This window comes from Cupressus sempervirens, chromosome 11 (assembly GCF_028749045.1).
Source record: "Cupressus sempervirens isolate cs-2001-9-10 chromosome 11, ASM2874904v1, whole genome shotgun sequence".
Taxonomy (NCBI): Eukaryota; Viridiplantae; Streptophyta; class Pinopsida; order Cupressales; family Cupressaceae; genus Cupressus; species Cupressus sempervirens.
In genome coordinates, this window is record NC_143128.1 from 459,407,831 (window position 1) to 459,426,630 (window position 18,800).

The following is an 18,800-nucleotide window of genomic DNA, read 5'->3' on the forward strand; positions in this document are numbered from 1 at the left end:
TTTGAAGGAACCATGCACCTAATCAGATCATTAGAGAGAAGTTAGATGGAACAGTAGGAAGAAACAAATTGAAAGGTACATATTTTCTTACTAAATTTGAACCTAGATTAGTTAAAGATGCTTTGGATAATGAAACATGGATTGAAGTAATGAATGAATAGATAGAAGAGATAGAAGGGAACAAGACCTAGACTCTTGTCCCTAGACCCAAGGATAAGAATGTAATGGGCACTAAGTGGGTTTTCAAAAATAAGTCGAATAAAGATGGAGAAGTTTCAAGAAACAAAGCAAGTTAGGATGAAAAGGCTATTCTCAAGAAGGTATTAATTATGGTGAAACTTTTTTCTCCTATTGAAAGATTAAAAGGTGTTATAACTTTACTTTCTTTTGTTGCACATTAAGGATTGAAAGTTTATCAAATGGATGTGAAATTTGCATTCTTGAATGGAATTCTTGAAGAGGAAGTTTACATAGAACAACAAGAAGTTTTTGTAGATCCTAGAAAAAAGGATATGGTTTATAAACTGCACAAGGCATTGTATGGACTCAAGTAAGCTCCCAGAGCTTGGTATGAAAGACTTCATAAGTACTTAATAAAGATAGGTTTTCAAAGAACAAATGATAACAATAGCCTATATATCAAAGAAGGACTAGACAAGAGATTTGTATTGGAAAAAATCTTTGTGGATGACACATTTTTTACTAGAAATGATGACTTGTGCAAAGCTTTTTCAAAAGAGATGAGTAAAGAATTTGAGATGTCCATATTTGGAGAGATAAAATTCTTTGTTGGATTACAGATTCAATAGAAGAGATATGCTATCTACATTACTCAATCCAAATATATGAAGGAGATACTAAAGATTTTTGGAATAGAAGATTCAAGATTAGTTGAAACACCTATGTCTACTAGACATAAAATTTCTAAGAATGATGATTCCAAAGGGGTAGATAAGACCACATATAGATCAATGATTGGCAAATTGCAATATGTAGCGCACACAAGGCTTGATATTACATTAGCTCTTAGTATGGTGGAAAGATTATCACCAAATCCTAAAGAAAATCATATGATGGAAATCAAGATAATCATGAGGTATCCAAAAGGTACTAAAGATTATGGACTATGGTACAAGAAAGGAGGCAATCTAGATTTGAAAGCCTTCATAGATGCAAATTGGGTAGGAAGTATTGATGAAAGGAAGAACACCAATGGTAGAACATTCTTTTTTAGTAAAAGACTAGTGTCTTGGACAAGAATGAAGAAGACTTGTATTTCTTAGTCTATAGTAGAGGCAATGAATATAGCAGTAGTAATTAATTGTTCCAATGTTGTTTGGTTCAAGCAATTATTAGCATAAATGAACATAGAAATCAAGGATCCAATGGTTATCTTTTGTGATAACACCAATACAATTAATATATCAATGAATCCTATGATGCATACCAAGACCAAGAACATTTCAATAAAGTATCATTTTTTAAGAGAACTAGTGCAAGATAAAGAGGTAAGATTGGAATATGTGAATACTAAAGAATAAATTGTAAACATATTCACTAATAAATTACCTAAGGATGCATTTTTAAATCTAAGAGGTAAGTTAGGGTCATTCCCCTATTTGAAGCTCACTAAAATGAATTTCAATGATGCATCAACCAAGGTATATTAAAGATCAGTCAATTGATGCAGTATTGAGAAGGGCATATTGCATATGAATAAGTACATGAAGTACACTAATATTCACTAAATATTGTCTTTGGGATGAGATATCAAAGAGGGAGAGTTTTCTACCATATTCCTAGAAATTTTATAAAGGGAGAGTTCTGTGAGAAGGAAGAATTTTGTTAAAGATGTCAAAGAGAGAGAATGAACTTGGTCTAATATCAAAGAGGCTAAAATTGCTATCAAAAGATGTTGAAGACAAAGTTTTCTCATGGTGGGAAAAAATGAAGGCAGAGGGAGGTCACAATGATAGAGGGAGTTCTCATGGATGAGAACCAAAATGAAACTCATAATATTTTCCTTACTTTATTTCTACTCTAAAATTTCATCCTATTATGAAATGTTGTGTTGTCATCAATGCTAAAGAGGGAGATTGTTCAAAAGAATTGGTAATTGTGTATTGTCTTTGATGTTACACAAAATGTCATAGCTTTGCTAGTCAGTTTATGCTAAGCTCACTTGGGTGATGAAGATAATTTCCTATACCTTCTAAGTATTCCAAAATTTGCCAAGTTTAGAAGATAGTGACTACTGAGTTCATTTAGGAGAGAAAGATAAATTCGCATAAGATTGAGTGTTAACTGAGCTCACTCAGTCAATGAAGAAAAATTTGGATGGAACCAGTGTTAGCTGAGGTCATTAAGTTGCCAAAGGAACTTTGTGAAGATGCAGTGTTAATCGAGCTCATTTGGTTAACACAGGATAAACATTTCTATGTTAGTGTCTATTGAGTAAGGTTGGCTAACAAAGAATTTTCTTGTTTTGGCATATTGAGTTTAATAGATTTGTTTGTTGGTTCTATCCTAGTAAGGAGATGAATATTAATTATTCTAAGTTGTAGTCAAACTAACTTGACAATGTGTATGGTATAAAGATAAGGTCAAGTTGAGGATTGAATGTCTGCAAGTGAATTGAAATATAGAAGATGTTAAGAGGAAGTGAATTAGAAGGATAACAAGAATATCCTTGTGGATCTACAAAGATACATTCTATTAGAAAGGATGAAGTATACAAGACAAAATTAAGATCTATAATTAGCAATTTAGTTGCATCAAAAATTAGGTCATCTCATCGTTACTCTCTAACCATTGTAGTAGTGATCTAAATACCTTAATAGAGTTAGCTTAATAACTATTTGTAAATCCTCTAACAAGGTGGCATTTCTAGATTGAAGTGTCTAGAGATCTCTAATAAGGTCACTCCTAATAGGGTGATTAAATCCTCTAATAGGGTCACACCTAACAGTGTATTTTGCAACCTTTAATAGGGTTGGCTCCTAACTAGGCTCACTTTAGAAGAGTGAAAATTAGTAACTAGTTACAATTGGTGTTTTTTCCCAAATTAGGTTTCCACATTAAATATTGGTGTCACTTGTGTTTATGCTATCTATTTTATGCATATGCAACTAAGTTAAGTAAGGTTAATCATAGAATATATCATAAGATTTACATGTTAAACATTTGTCTTGTTACAACATTTACTACTATAAACTGAGTGCCTATGTGTGTACCAAGAATCAGTATTTTCAATGAAGTTTGTGTTCTTTATTGACATCTAAGGGATTTTGGATTTATTTAGTGGTAATTGATTCACCCCTCACCTCTTAGTGACCCCTCTTCTAGTTCCAACACAATGATCTTCATAATGATGTATTAATTGTTGACAAAAAAGTAGATCATAGATATGAACATAGAGATGCAATAAGAGTTGAGATGTCAACTCTTACCCCTAACAAGAGTCTTAAAAAGAATCAACCTTCGGAGTAGATAATTTGAACCAAAGACAAAGGTATGATGACAAGAAATAGAGTTAATGAACAGATATGTTTGATTTCTCATGTTGAACCTAAGAGTGTAGATGAAGCATGTTTAGATGATCATTAGATTCAAGAAAAGAAGGAATAATTAGATTAGATTGTGAAGAATGAAACATGGTAGTTAGTTTCTAGACCTAAAGATAAGAATGTGATAGGAACTAAATGGGTATTCAGAAACAAGATGAATGGGAAAGGCAAAGTTGTAGGGAACAAGGCTAGACTTGTATGCAAGGGATATTCATAGCAAGAAGTTGTAGAATGTGAGGAGACATATGCACTTGTAGCTATAATGGAAGCAATTAGAATGATCTTGGCTTATGCTATGAATAAGAAGTTCAAGGCATATTAGATTGATTTTTAAATCAACTTTCCTAAATGGAGAACTTGAAGAGGAGGTATATATTGAGAAGCATGGAGGATTCCCTCTGATAGAAGCAAAAGACATGGTGTGTAGAGTAAAGAAAGCCTATATGGTCTTAAGAAATCACCTAGAATCTAATTTGGAAGGTTGGACAACTATTTGGCAAAGCTTGGATTTTCTAAAGGTATGGAAGGTAGTAACTTATATGTGAAAGAAATTAAGAATGGTTTTATGGTAATAGTAATATTTTTTGATGACATCATATTTGGAAGTAATGACAAAGAAAGTGATAAGTTTGCTAAAGAAATTAAGAATGAGTTTGAAATGAGCATGATAGGAGAAATGAAGTTTTTACTAGGATTATAGATTGTACAAAACAATTATGATATTTTTATTTCACAAGATAAGTACCTAAAAGACTTTTTGAAAAGGTTTGGATTAGAACTTATAAACCTATTTGTACACCTATGATAAATGGTCACAAGTTATCCAACAAAGATAAGACACGTGTAGTAGAGAAGAAGAAGCACATATCCATGATTGGAGGTTTGCAATATCTTACTCACACCATAGTGCAGGGACACCTATTCAAGCATGGTAAAACCACTAAAATGTATAAAAATAGAGTGGAAATTATATTATATAAGTATTAAATTCATTTTAATAATATTTCAAGTATTTAGGGAAACTTTGAAGTCATTTGGATAATAATTGTAAAAGTTGTTCAAAAGTTGCCAAAATTGTAATGACAACTTTTACAACTTGGTGACAACTTTTTAAAAGTTGGTTTAAAGGTGTTAATTGGCTATTTCAAGTTGGTTGGAGAGTTTAATGTGATTAAAAATAATATATATTTTTTCTCCAAAATATGAAATTGTAAGTTGGAGAAGTTGGAGGAAGGATTTGGAATGGAAGAAAACTTATTTTGATGTTGTATATTTCAGTTTTCTGGTTATTGTTTCCTGCAATTTCTCTAATGTTTTGGTTGATGCAAAATCATTGTGAATTATAAAAACCTGAAACTTATGTTTTAAGAAATATATATGAGTTATATTTCATTTATTTTGGTTTGACTTATTTTTATTATGTTTGGAAGAAGTTATGGCTGTTTTGGTGAAGACTAGTCAGATTCTGTCATAGTATGAACAACATTGAGGAAATTGCAATAACTTTTATTTCCTTGCTTGGATTTGGCTATAACTTAGAGAAAATGTTGGAAAATCATTATTATTGAATCTCAAAAAAATTATTGGTTTCATTCTTTCATTTATAGAAGTTATTAATGATTGATTAAGGGTTTTAAATTCTACCCTAGTTGAGAAATTATTCTTAAAAGATGCAACATTCTTGCATTCATTCAACTAGTTGGAAAAGATTATAAATGTGAATCCATACATATAATTTCAAATTTTTATGGAAGGCCCATATAGCACACTTCTATTGTGCTCTCTACATCACACCAAACCAGATATAGCAAACACTAGTATATTTGACCTCTTTTTTTGACAAGTATTGGTCAAAATTTTGACCTAGGTTGATCAAAATTTGGGCCAACCAATTGGTTGAAATTTTTGTCATCAAAATTTTGACCAACTTACTGGTTAGTCAAAATTTTGACCAATATGTTGGTCAAAAAATTTCGAAATTATTGGCGCAATTTCTACCAAGCATTGGTTGAAATTTTGACCAATGCTGGTAGAAAAATGCAAAGCATTGGTCAAAATTTCAACCAATGCTTGGTAGAAAACTGTGAAATACTGGTTAAAATTTTGACCAATGCTTGGTCAATTTTTTTTTGAGGCATTCCATAAAATAGTTCACATGTATTGCCTATGATTTGACATTTTGAATGCATCCTACACTCTCTCATCTTGTTGATGGACTACAGAGAGTGATCTAAAATGTTGATTGTAAAAAAACACGCAATCAAATCCAAAATTAACTTGCATTACAAATGGATCATGGAAATCTGATATTGTTAAGTTTGCATGCATGTCTACCAAGACAATCACAACTTAAGCATATATATAATAGATTTGATGAGATTATATATATATGTATGTATGTATGTATGTATGTATGTATGTTTAAGTTGTGATTGTCCTAGTAGACATGCATGCAAAATTAACAATATCAGATTTCCACAATCCATTTGTAATGCAAGTTCATTTTGGATTTGACTGTGTGTATTTTTTAGCATCATCATTTTAGATCACTCTCTATAATCCATCATCAGCCAGATGAGAGAGTGCAAGATGCATGCAAAATGTTAAATCATAGGTAAGGCATGTGAATTTTTTTTATAGAATGCCTCAAAGAAATGTGGTCTCTTTAACTTGCACCAAAGATCGATAGTATTCATCTTTTTTGTGGGCTTATATCCCTTATGTGAGTGCTAATGTAGAAGCTAAAGTGGAAAAAAATAAGTGAAAGCGTGTTTAATAAGGTTTCAAATCTCAACTTGGTCAACATTGTTTATTTAAGGGCTATGGACTGGGTAATTCTTCAATGTCCAATTAGGGGTAGCATTGCATCCTCTTTAACTATTACATGTATAGGCCTACGAGGAAATAGGTTGTTGGCTACTTCTTCTGACCTTACACTTTCTTCTTTGTAGGCTTTTCTTAAACATAGCTCTACATCCATCCCTAGATTCAAGTGATTTGGCAATGCATCTATTTGTTGCAATAAACAATACCCATTTCTTGTTTTAGTTTCTAATAGGTCTTGCTTAACTCTTTCATTTGGAGAGAAGGTTTTTTTCATGGCAGCAGTGCATAAAACATCTCAAGGAAAAACTAAAGATGAAAATGAGTACAAGCATATGATTAACTTACCTCAAACAAGCTTCACCCTCAGAGCCAATTCAATAGCACATAAACTAGAAATATAGAAGATATGGGATGAGAAATAGATATTAAATAGGGTTGCAAACAAGAACATGGGGGATATTTTTACTCTTCATGATGGTCCCCCTTATGCCAATGGAGATTTGCATATTGGACATGCATTGAAGTAGATATAACTGAAATATTTTATCAACAAATATAAGTTGCTTGAAGGGTATAAGGCACACCATGTGCTTGGTCCCCCTATTTGACACTTGCTCCAAAGTATATATGAAGCTACATAGATTGAATTATTTGGGAAATTTATTTTTTAGGGACACATTTAGAGAGGCCAAAAATTGGTTCATTGGAGTCCCTCATCTAGCATGGCTAAGGCTAAGTTGGAGTATCCAGAGGACACATATCAAAAAGTGTTTATGTTATATTCAAAGTGGTTAACGTAGCAGACACAATTCCTAATTTTCTCAAAGGACTTCTACTTAGTTTGGTTTGGCTATCTAGACTACAACCCCATGGAAAATTCATACAAATGTTGTTGTTGTAGTCAATAGTCAGCTTCTTTATGCAATGGTCTAGGTAAGAACAAAATCATATGTAGATACTGCTACAGAAGGTGTTAAAAAGCCTATTTTTGAAAGTAGCCAACATATTGTTGTTGCAGTAGATTTAGTTTGTAATCTATAATTGAAGTGGGGGGTACTTGAGCTTGATGTGTTGGGAACATTTTGTGGTTTAGATCTTCAAAATTGTAGTTATATCCATCCCTTATAAAATAGGAAATACCCAGTTGTTGTGGGTGGAGATTACATAATGATGGAATCTAGAATAGGGCTAGTTTATACTACCCTAGGCCATGGCCAAGAAGATTTTTTGACTGGCATGAAATATAAGATTCCAATAGCATCTCTTGTAGATGATAATGGCAAGTTTATTGAGGAAAGTGGGGATTTTGTTGGTTTGGATGTCTTGGGTAATGAAAATGTGGCAATTTTCAAGAGCTTAGATGAACACTCATGTCTTATCATGGAAGAAACATACAAACGTAAATATCCTTATGATTGGAGGACAAAAAAGCCTACAATATTTAGAGCAATAGAATAGTGGTTTGGATCTATTGAGCAATTCAGGCAAGTGGGTGCAAGAAAAGTTATAATCCCTCTTTCCCCTCTTTCTTTTTGTGCTCTCATTTGATTACCAATTTCCTTTATAAGAAGCACCAAAATTAATGTCTTACCACATCTTGTTTCCAAATAAATAAGTGTATTCTTTTCTAAGGCTTTTTGAAGTACTTCCAACTGATATCTATAAATAATCATCTAACTTAGGCAACTTAACTGCATTAATCAACTTAAGATCCTAACTTTCTATTTTCAATTTGCTAATGAGAAATTATATATTCTTTTCAAACTTATAAAATTCAAATAGAAATTCAAGTACCAATCCTAGCAGCAACATGGTTGCAGAATAGCAGAGGTGGGGGTGCTTGGATACTTAAGCACCCGGTGTACACTTGATATTGCCACTCTCATCTTTAACAACAATGCCAAGACCGACTTCAATTTTTTGATTCACTTTCAAAACACCCTACAAAGTAACACCATAGCAATGCATTACAAATTAGGAATCTATCACAAGACTTTTGATTTGCATAAACAGATTAAAAATCACTAAACTAAGTTATTATTAAACACACCAGGCAATCAACAAATGAAACATATGTAAAAGCTTCATGCATGCATTTTCAAATCTAGGGACATCACACAAAGCACTGTCTTCCTTTCCACTACCATATGCCTTGGAATGTGAATTGAATGATATTGGTTATTTTCCATGCTCCAAACCAAAGAGAAAAACATCATTCCACTTTCATAAACCTTTCAAACATCCATCGTGAATAAGAAATAGTACTTATCCAAACCATCTTTGTTCACAATGTCCTCTATACATATGCATGAGAGCCTAAAGATTTAGCAAAATTTAGATAGAACCCATGTAGGAAACAACAACTTAGTGGAACAAAAAGATGTGTCAAGTTTATCATACAGTTGACTTACCTCAAACAAGTTTCACCCTCAGAGCCAATTGAAGATGAAGATGATAATTTCTATTTCATACAAAATTAAGAGGACAACTAAAAAAGGATTAATAATAAAGGAAATAAGGTATGTTAGTTTAAGCTTCAGTTCATTTCAAGAATACTTTAATATTCTCTACTTAACAAGGCCAACCATGTAAAGGTGGAAGCTCATCTAGCCTCACCCCCTGCCCCTAATATCAATCTAAATTGCCCATTAACATCTAATTACATACTTCATTCATTTCATTCATGCATTTATGAAATATAAAATTCAATCAATACAATCACATAACATTCATTAATATGATATAAAATTCATTAATATGCAATACTAATCAATACTTTATATTATATTATTAGAAAATTTAACAAAAGTTCTTCCTTGTTCAACTACAGGAACTGGGGGAAAAAGAATAGGGCAAAGAAAACCCCCGATATAGCCCAAGACTAGAGTCCTATATACATTATAAATGCCCTTTGTAAGGGTCTTTAAGAAGGCATACCTCCTTTTATACAAGGGGAGGATTTCTGATAGAAGAACCTCTAAAAAAATACAAGGTTGGATCAAAATCCATCTTAGCCATATTCCCTTACCAACATATTGGGGATTACAAATAACAATGGATGAGAGGGTTACAAATATTAATGTTGGAGGAAATTGGAGCAACAAAATTTTGAGGAGATTTCTGGTCTAGTTAAATAAATGGTGGACACTGGAGGTAAATGTTATAATCCTTGAATAACCTGCAACAAAAAAAGAATATTCCATGGCAATGAAAAGAAGGGGGGTAAGGGGTTAATAGGTATTACCTCCCTAAAAAAAAAATTGAACAAGTCACCTATTCTCAAAATAGAAATTTGTAAAACTATTTAACACCTTACACTTCTAGATTTGGTTACAAATAGAAATATGCATATATAGAGGAGAGTGTATGAATGATTTAGATCTTCATATGTATACATATAAAGGTATATATACTTATGGGAGATAGTTTGTATATATATATATAGACATTCATACATATATACATATATGGAAATATACATTTAAACATATTTATCTACATAAATACAATTGTATATATATATATATCTACACACACACACACACACACACATACATATATATCTATATATATAGACATACATACATATATATCTGCATAAATACAATTGTGTGTGTGTGTGTGTGTGTGTATATATATATATATATATATACATACATACGTATATATATATATATATATATATATATATATATATATATATATATATATATATATATATATATATATATGAGATTAACTTGCAATAGTGATTAATAGTGGCAGACAAAAGAAAAGAAGGAACAACAATTTATTATTCTCCTTAGTATTGTAGAGATGTAAAACAATGAGTTCAACATCAAGTGTTGTCAAATTAATGGACAATCATATGCTGAGTCATTTCTAGTCAGTATAAATCAACATAGAAGCTATACAAAAGTATGAAGGAACAAGCATACGATTGACTTACCTCAAACAAGCTTCAAGCTTAGAACCAATTCAATAGCGCATGAACTAGAAATATAGAAGTTATGGGATGAGAAATAGATATTAAATAGGGTTACAAACAAGAAAGTGGGGGATATTTTTACTCTTCACAATGGTCCCCCTTATGCCAATGGAGATTTTCATATTGCCATGCCTTGAACAAGATACTGAAAGATTTTATCAATAGATATATGTTGCTTAAAGGGTATAAGGTGCACTATGTGCCTAGTTGGGATTGCCATGGGCTGGCCATTGAGATCAAAGTCTAGTAGTCCATAGACCAAGAGGCAAGGAAAGAGCTCACACCATTGAAACTAAGAAAGAAAGCTACTCAATTTGCTAAGAAAACTATGTGTTTATATATGTTTAAACACATATATAACATGTGTGTTTATATTCAAGAAAATTCAATTGGCATGTATAAAGCTAAATCACACAACCTTTGCTAGCATTATTGATGCTTGTGCTAAAACAAGAGCTTTGGAATAAGCTATGTTGACATGCATTAAAGCATAACTAATTTTTGTTAGATGTTGTAGTCACAATTTCCATGGTAGACATGTTTGAAAAATGGAAGTATAGATAAGGCATGTCAATTTTTTGATAGAATTCACAAAAAAAGTGTGGTCATAGCATGCCATGATTGCCAAAAATGCATCAAAATAGATTTGATGATATTATATATATGTTTAAGTTGTGATTGTCTCGATAACTAATATGATTCTTCATTAATATGCCTGATACAATAAGAAAACTCTACAACTATGCACAACAAGTTATATGCTAAAAGGACATCATTTAGGAGATATAGAATATTGGGAGAGTGGGGAAAATCCCTATTTGACACTTGCTCTAGAGTATGAGGCTGCATAGATTGAAGTATTCGGACAAATGTTTTTTTAGAACCACATTTATAGAGGCTAGAAATTGATTCATTGGAGTCCCTCATCTGGCATAGCTTTGGCTAAGGCTAAGTTGGAGTATCTAGAGGGACACATATCAAGAAGTTTTTATGCTATTTTCAAGGCATTTAACATAGCAAACATAGTTGCTGATTTTCTCAAAGGACTTCTACCTAGTTTGGGTTTGGCTATCTGGACTACAACCCCATAGGCAATTCCTAGAAACGCTATTGTTGCAGTCAATGGTCAGCTTCTTTATCTAATGGTCTAGGAAAGAACAAAATAATCTATATATACTACCACAAAAGGTGTTAAAAAACTTTTTATTAAAGCAACCAACATATTGTTGTTGCAATAGATTTAGTTAGTACTCTAGAACTTAAGTGGGGGGTTCAGCTTGATGTGTTGGGAACATTTTGTAGTTCAAATCTTGAATATTGCAATTATATCCATCCCTTAGAAATCAAGGAATACCCTATTTTTGTTGGTGGAGATTACATAATGATAGAACCTAGAATAGGGCTGATTCATACTACTCTAGGACATAGCCAAGAAGATTTTTTGACTAGCATGAAATATAAGTTTCCAGTACTGTCTCCTATAGATGATAATGGCAAGTTTATTGAGGGAATAGGGAGTAGGGTCCAATATAAATCCTTATAAATCCTCAAGGGCATCTAAATCCTTCTAAGGACTAATAAACTCCTTATTGCATTCAAAACAACTTAATTTGCTTGAATTTGACCCTTGGTTGAATTGGCGTCCTGGCTTATAATTTGACCCTTGGTTTAATTCTTATCCTCATTTTCTTTAACCTATGGGGAGAAAATCTATTGTAATTGTGTGATAGAAGCAATCCTTGGGAGGTCACATTGAGTTCTCCTTCTATCCTTCTCTCACTAGTGCAATTATTTCAATGGCTCTTTTGAAGAGGAATATGTTCTCAAGTGGCTTTCTTCTTTTCTTCGATAATAAGAGATTACATTTGTTTGTGCATGGCTACCATTGGATTATTGTAATTGATTTCAAAGGGCCAATCATATGTGTAGTGCAAAGTTAGTAGTATGCCAATTTTCATATTCAAATAGAATATGTGTTCATGTACATAGGCTAATCCATGTCCAAGTGGCTATAAGCAAAAGGAAGGAAATTTTAGTAAGGAAAAATATTTTTGGAGAATCCTCTATTGGAATTGCTCTTATATAAGGGAATGAAAATATTTTTTATTAATTTTATTATTGGTCATAATGTGTGATGACATCCTTGAGTGAAGGAAATTATCATAATTTTTGGTGCTTCACTCCTATTGGGATGACCTCCTAGTGGGAATTGCCCAGTTTTGGGCAAATAGATTTAGTTAATAAGTGTTTTTTGGCCAACATCTTTGGAAGGGCATAACTGTTGGTGAACAATTGCATTTGAAGGCATATAAATAGAGGCTGATTGGAGTTCATTTTTAGAACAATTCATTGAATATTATTCCCTTTTTTAGAGAAGAATAAGGGTAGATTTAAGGGCAGAATTTGAGTATATGCTACAAAAGATTTTTGAGTAGCATGTGTAGGATTATTTGTGCACATGAAGGATAGAATTTAGAAGAGGGTAGGGAAAATATATATCAATTACATGAGTAGATTTATGAGATTCTTTGGATCTCATTTTGTGAAGACATTGGAATGAACTTATGCATGTATTGTAAAAGAGGATTGTAAAAATTTGAACAAGGCTATTAGCAAATTTGTGTGAAAAATATGAAGAAGAAGTTTGCAGAAGTCAGGCCCTACCAAAACACCCTCAGGAACAAAAAAAAAAACAACCATAGTAATTTTTTTGAGTAATTAATGTTTTGGTAACTATAACGATAAAGTAAATGCACCAACAAGTAGACATGAATAAGGTATGCAACCCCAGGAACAAAACACAAAACAACCACTGTAATTTTTTTGTTAATTAATGCTTGGTTAACTATAGTAATAAAGTGAATGCACAAAAATTTAGAGATGAATAAGGTATTAAACTTCATCTTATATTAGATATCCAATGCAATAAAATCACAAGCAACAACAAGCATCAAGATTGATAGACTAGTGTTCCCAAGGGTCCTATGGTTGCCACATAACAATCACTAAACAAGGACTTGTGAGAGAACTTAAACAACAACCACAAGCCTCTCAATCCACACAACACACTATTTAAAGAATATTGGCACTACCAACATAAATAAGCCCAATAGGACTATGACCATACAAGGTTTGGTTTGAAGATCCAATTTATTGACACATTGAATAGGCTCAAATGCTAAATGTGACATCATGAAAAGAACCACAAGGCTTATGGGTATCTAAATCACCTACCCATTTTTTAACAACACAAGGATAAGTGTATTCTATTATGGACAAGAAACTCTGCAAAGAATATATGCACAGGAATAGAGCAATGAAATTTAGGTATGAACACATAAGAAGCCAAGACACAATTGGTGACATGCATAGAAGAAAAGGTATGGATGCACAACAAGAATATACATGCACCACTAAAATAGACATGCACCATTTCCTAATCAGGGTAAAAAAGAGAGAAAAATTTGAAGTTCAACTTTCAATCTATGCACAATAAAAACAACACACAGTAAACCCTAATTATATCATCTACACCCCATATGCATTCAACCTAGTATGATTGATTTACTTTGTTGATCCATCTGATCCTCAATGCAAAAACATAAAACATCTGGTAACTACTCATATTAATTGATTCACATCTATATGACATTCAAATCACTGGAAAAAATCATACCTAACAATAGGAAACCATGCAAAAATAATACCTAGCAGTAGGAAAACCATGCAAAAATCACTAAAGAGTCCAAACTTCCTAGAACGTGTGTTGGAAAACCATGCGAAAACAAACCAGAACTAAACTTCCCTCAATGTGCTGCAAAAACCATGTGAAAACACACAAAAACCAAATTAACCTGTGCACACAAAAAACATACAAGCAAGAAATATTTCTTTTTTTTACATCTAAGCGCCATGTTGGTCAAAATTTTGACCAACATGGGGCTTACATGTAAAAAAAGAAATTTTTGCCTTAACATTCTAACCAACCTAAACTTATTTAGTTGATGGTCAAAAATTTTGGTAGAAAAATGAAGTTAATTGTAGTAGTGAAATTTAGTTGGTATTTGTCATGCCCAAAATACATGGGCATAACACATACAATTTTTTTAAAAAAATATATGAACTATGATTAAATAAGATAACATGGTCATAAAAGATTTTAAATGTTTAACTATATGGAACTAATTGTTCAAGTAGTTTTAAACTCAGATACCCATAGGTACTTTGAAACTAGTTGCAAGTTCACGATTGATATAAAAGGTTACAACATAGTTTGAACATTTCATAAAAGGAATTATTTGGGTGAACTGATAATTTCTTAGAAAATCAATCAATTAAATTAAATGAATAATCCATTTAACTAAATTCCTATTCCATCAATTTGTTTTAATAATTCCTTAATTATTACCTCCTAAGGATAACAGTAGATTAACACAACAACTTATTCAATACGTCAAAATGACCTACTAACTAAAATGACATCTATCTCTTAATTACATATTCTTGTTTTAGCTACAATTTAATTATGATCAATATACCACTAACCTTATAATGAACTAGTTAACTAGTCCCTTCTATTAACTTAATAACTTGATCGACATTACAAATTAAATCATTTAACATTAAGAAGAGTTGAACTCTAGAAGATCAATTAAATTTAACTATTCAACACATGCTATCTACGTATTAAAACTTTAATCCAAACTCTTTAAAAAATCCAAAATCTAAACTAACCTTAATATACACATACAATGGAGGTAAACTTTATTATCAATTCTACAATGTCATGCCCAAAATACATGGGTAGAACACATACAATTTTTTTTATAAATATATATGAACTATGATTAAATAAGATAACATGGTCGTAAAAGATTTTAAATGTTTAACTATAATGGAACTAATTGTTCGAGTAGTTTTAAACTCAGATACCCATAGGTATTTTGAAACTAGATGCAAGTTCACCGTTGATATAAAAGGTTACAACATAGTTTGAACATTTTGTAAAAGGGATTATTTGGGTGAACTGATAATTTCTTAGAAAATCAATTAAATAAATTAAATGACTAATCCATTTAACTAAAGTCCTATTCCATCAATTTGTTTTAATAATTCCTTAATTATTACCTCCTAAAGATGACAGTAGATTAACACAACAACTTATTCAATACGTCAAAATGACCTACTAACTAAAATGGCATCTATCTCTTTATTACATATTCTTGATTTAGCTACAATTTAATTATGATCAATATAGCACTAACCTTATAATGAACTAGTTAACTAGTCCCTTCTATTAACTTAATAACTTGATCAACATTACAAATTAAATCATTTAACATTAAGAAGAGTTGAACTCTACAAGATCAATTAAATTTAACTATTCAATGCATGCTATCTATGTATTAAAACTTTAATCCAAAATCTTAAAAAAATCCAAAATCTAAACTAACCTTAATATACACATACAATGGAGGTAAACTTTATTATCAATTCTACAATCTATATATTAATTTACTATTTTCTCTAACATACTTATAACAATCCAATTTATTAATCTATCATTTACACTTAGAATTGATGCTTAGAATTAATTCAAATAAATCTATAAGTAAATCTAATCTTTATTTAAAACTATTATAAATGGAAGTCCACATTAATAATGCCGATATTGAGATCAACTAGGCTAACTCACAAATTTTATAAAACTAATTAATAACATAAAAATAAAATATGACTATAGCAACAGATAACTATATTAGAACTAAATAACTTAAACCATCTTAAATAAAACTACTTAGAACATTAACTAGCTAACACATACTCATTACAACTCGAGTTTATACTAATTAGTAAAACACTAAAATTATTTTAATTAAAATATACTAATTTCAAATTAGAACTTTTAACTTAGAACTAATTTATAATCTCACAACTAAGTTACTATTCTATACTAACAATTATAGTAACACAAATGAATATTATACTACTTTCTAATTGAACAAAATTAACTACTAATCTAAATAATTAAATCAATGCTAAACTTATTAAAACTAACAATAAACCTAACTACTAACCAACAACCTATACTAACCTAGTCTACTTACTACCTAAACTAACCTATATAACAACCTAGCCAATTGGCCTAGCCACCACTTGTCTTCCCTACCCCTTAACTCACGTTGGCCCATGGTCCTTACGCTGACATAGGCTTGTCAATGCAGACTTTCCCTCTTCCCCTTGTGTGTGTGAGACTCATGCATGAGTTCAAGTGCATAAGGGGGGAGTGATGGGGGTTACAAGGTGGCCCTTTTAACAATTTTATATGTTTTTTTTTCCATGACATGGACCTCCACATAGGTACTACACATACTGTGGCAGGTGAATGATTAATTCTAGCACCTTAGCTTCCCAAGCCTGTTCACACACCAATTGGAAATGCATGCTAAGCCAAGTTCAAACGTAATGGAAAGAATTCACATGGGTGGGAGGTAAGAAAGGTAAAAAGGATATAAAAATTATTAACAAAACTACCACCATTAATACCCACTCCATTCCTATTACCATGTCACGTGGGTCAGGGATGTTGCTGGCAAATTCATAGGCATGGGAGATAGCAAGATTCAAGTCCCTAGTCACATCAAAGGATGAATAAAGGGTATTATAGCAGTAATCACATTGTCTGATTTTATACTCCAATCTAACCCGTGATCCAAGATTGACACCTAGAAAGAAGTAGGGGGGGTTAGTCATAAGTGAAAAGTCCTTAGGACTGGGTGCCAAGTGGGAGGGGCATTAAGTGTCAAAAGTTTAATTGGTAAGGAGTAAGATATCACTAGGAGTTATATATTAAAGTTAAGTAGCTAGAATTCTTAGGATATTTAGAATTAGATATTTACATAATAATATTTACTTTCTCTATACTCTTTGAATTTAAACTTTAAAATATAGAATCCAGAATATACTCTGTTACTTCAAGGAATTAATTTTTCTTTCTCATACAAATTCCAGAGAGCAAAATGCTCCTGTAGGTGCACTTTTTTTTTGAAGTCAAATTTCTAAGTGTTGATATAATCTTCTTGCTATATTTTTTTTTTTTGTTATACTAGGAGTGATATTCATTCTTAGTGACAACATGGATTCCCTTTTAACAAGCATACTATTAAAAGGATGTGTATATGGTTATATTTTCTTTTCTCTCCTATAATTTATGTTTTATAATTCATCATATTACAAGGGTATATATTCCTTATTTTTAGAATTTAAGGAGATGCATAATCTCTTAATCAAATTTGATTTTTGTCAATAATGAAATTCAACAAGGAGAGAGATAAATTTGTTTTCCACAATGTAGGATTTTAATTTCCTCTTAATACATAAACATCGAATTGGAAACTTCAACATATCAAATTACTTTTTCTTAACATAATTGAAAACTTGAGAATTCATAATTTGAAGACAATATCTATTAATCTATTTTCTCACATACATATGTATAATTCAAGAATCACATAAGAGCAATGTAAGGAGGTTTTCATAATCTTTTTATTTCTCTATTATTTAACTTGGTTCAAGGCTCCATCGGGAAAGAACCAGTAAGAAAACCCGACGTCTTTGCCAATACATCAAAATTTAAAATACATTTTACATAATATTACAATTCAATTAAATCCTCTTCTAGGTCCTTCACAAGCGCTTTCTTCCAATACCTTTAATACCTCAAGGAAAACAAGGAGAAGACAAGAGCTGACCTGGGGTGAAACATCACAACACCAAGAACAAATCAAGCATACACCTGAACCCAGTTTTACACAATAGGTCCAAACATATAACCTAACTAGGGGGGAGGTCAATTTTCTCAATGGGAGACGTCAATCACCATACCATGACATAGCCCTTTCAAGGCTAAATCTTCAAGAACTTTCGTTCTTCTAAAGGCCCTTTTGAAGCTATTACCACAAGGATTTTCATTCCTTTCCATATCAAGAATTCACAATATCAAACAAGGTATGTGATGAAAAGTAGGGGCCTATACACCCTACTCTCTTTGCCTCCTCTCACCATGAGAGGAGACTCTATAGCATTGAGGTCCAACTAAGGCCCTTCCCTCGTACATGGCCACTTCTTCCCTTTCTAAGGGTGAGTAATGCCAAAAAAGTCCCCATGAAATCCCCTCAAAACAAAACATCAAGAAAAGCATAAGAATAACATCAAGAACAAGTTAAAATCCCTCCAAATCAATCCCAACCCACAAGCAAGAAAAACAAAGAACAACACAATGCCTTATGCATGATTCAAGCATGGAAAACATGAAGAAAAAATTCAAAAGAGTGAAGAACTCCTAGCTTCACAAAAATTTATGGTAAAGTGGTAAGTTGAGAAGAGCTTATCCTTCCTTTCCTTCAATCTTCAACTTCTCT

General features: G+C 31.7%; 1 pseudogene; it reads left to right on the forward strand.

Annotated features, from left to right (window-relative positions):
• Positions 1 to 6,388: 6,388 nt before the first annotated feature.
• Positions 6,389 to 11,923, forward strand: LOC149530378 (isoleucine--tRNA ligase, chloroplastic/mitochondrial pseudogene; annotated as a pseudogene).
• Positions 11,924 to 18,800: the final 6,877 nt, after the last annotated feature.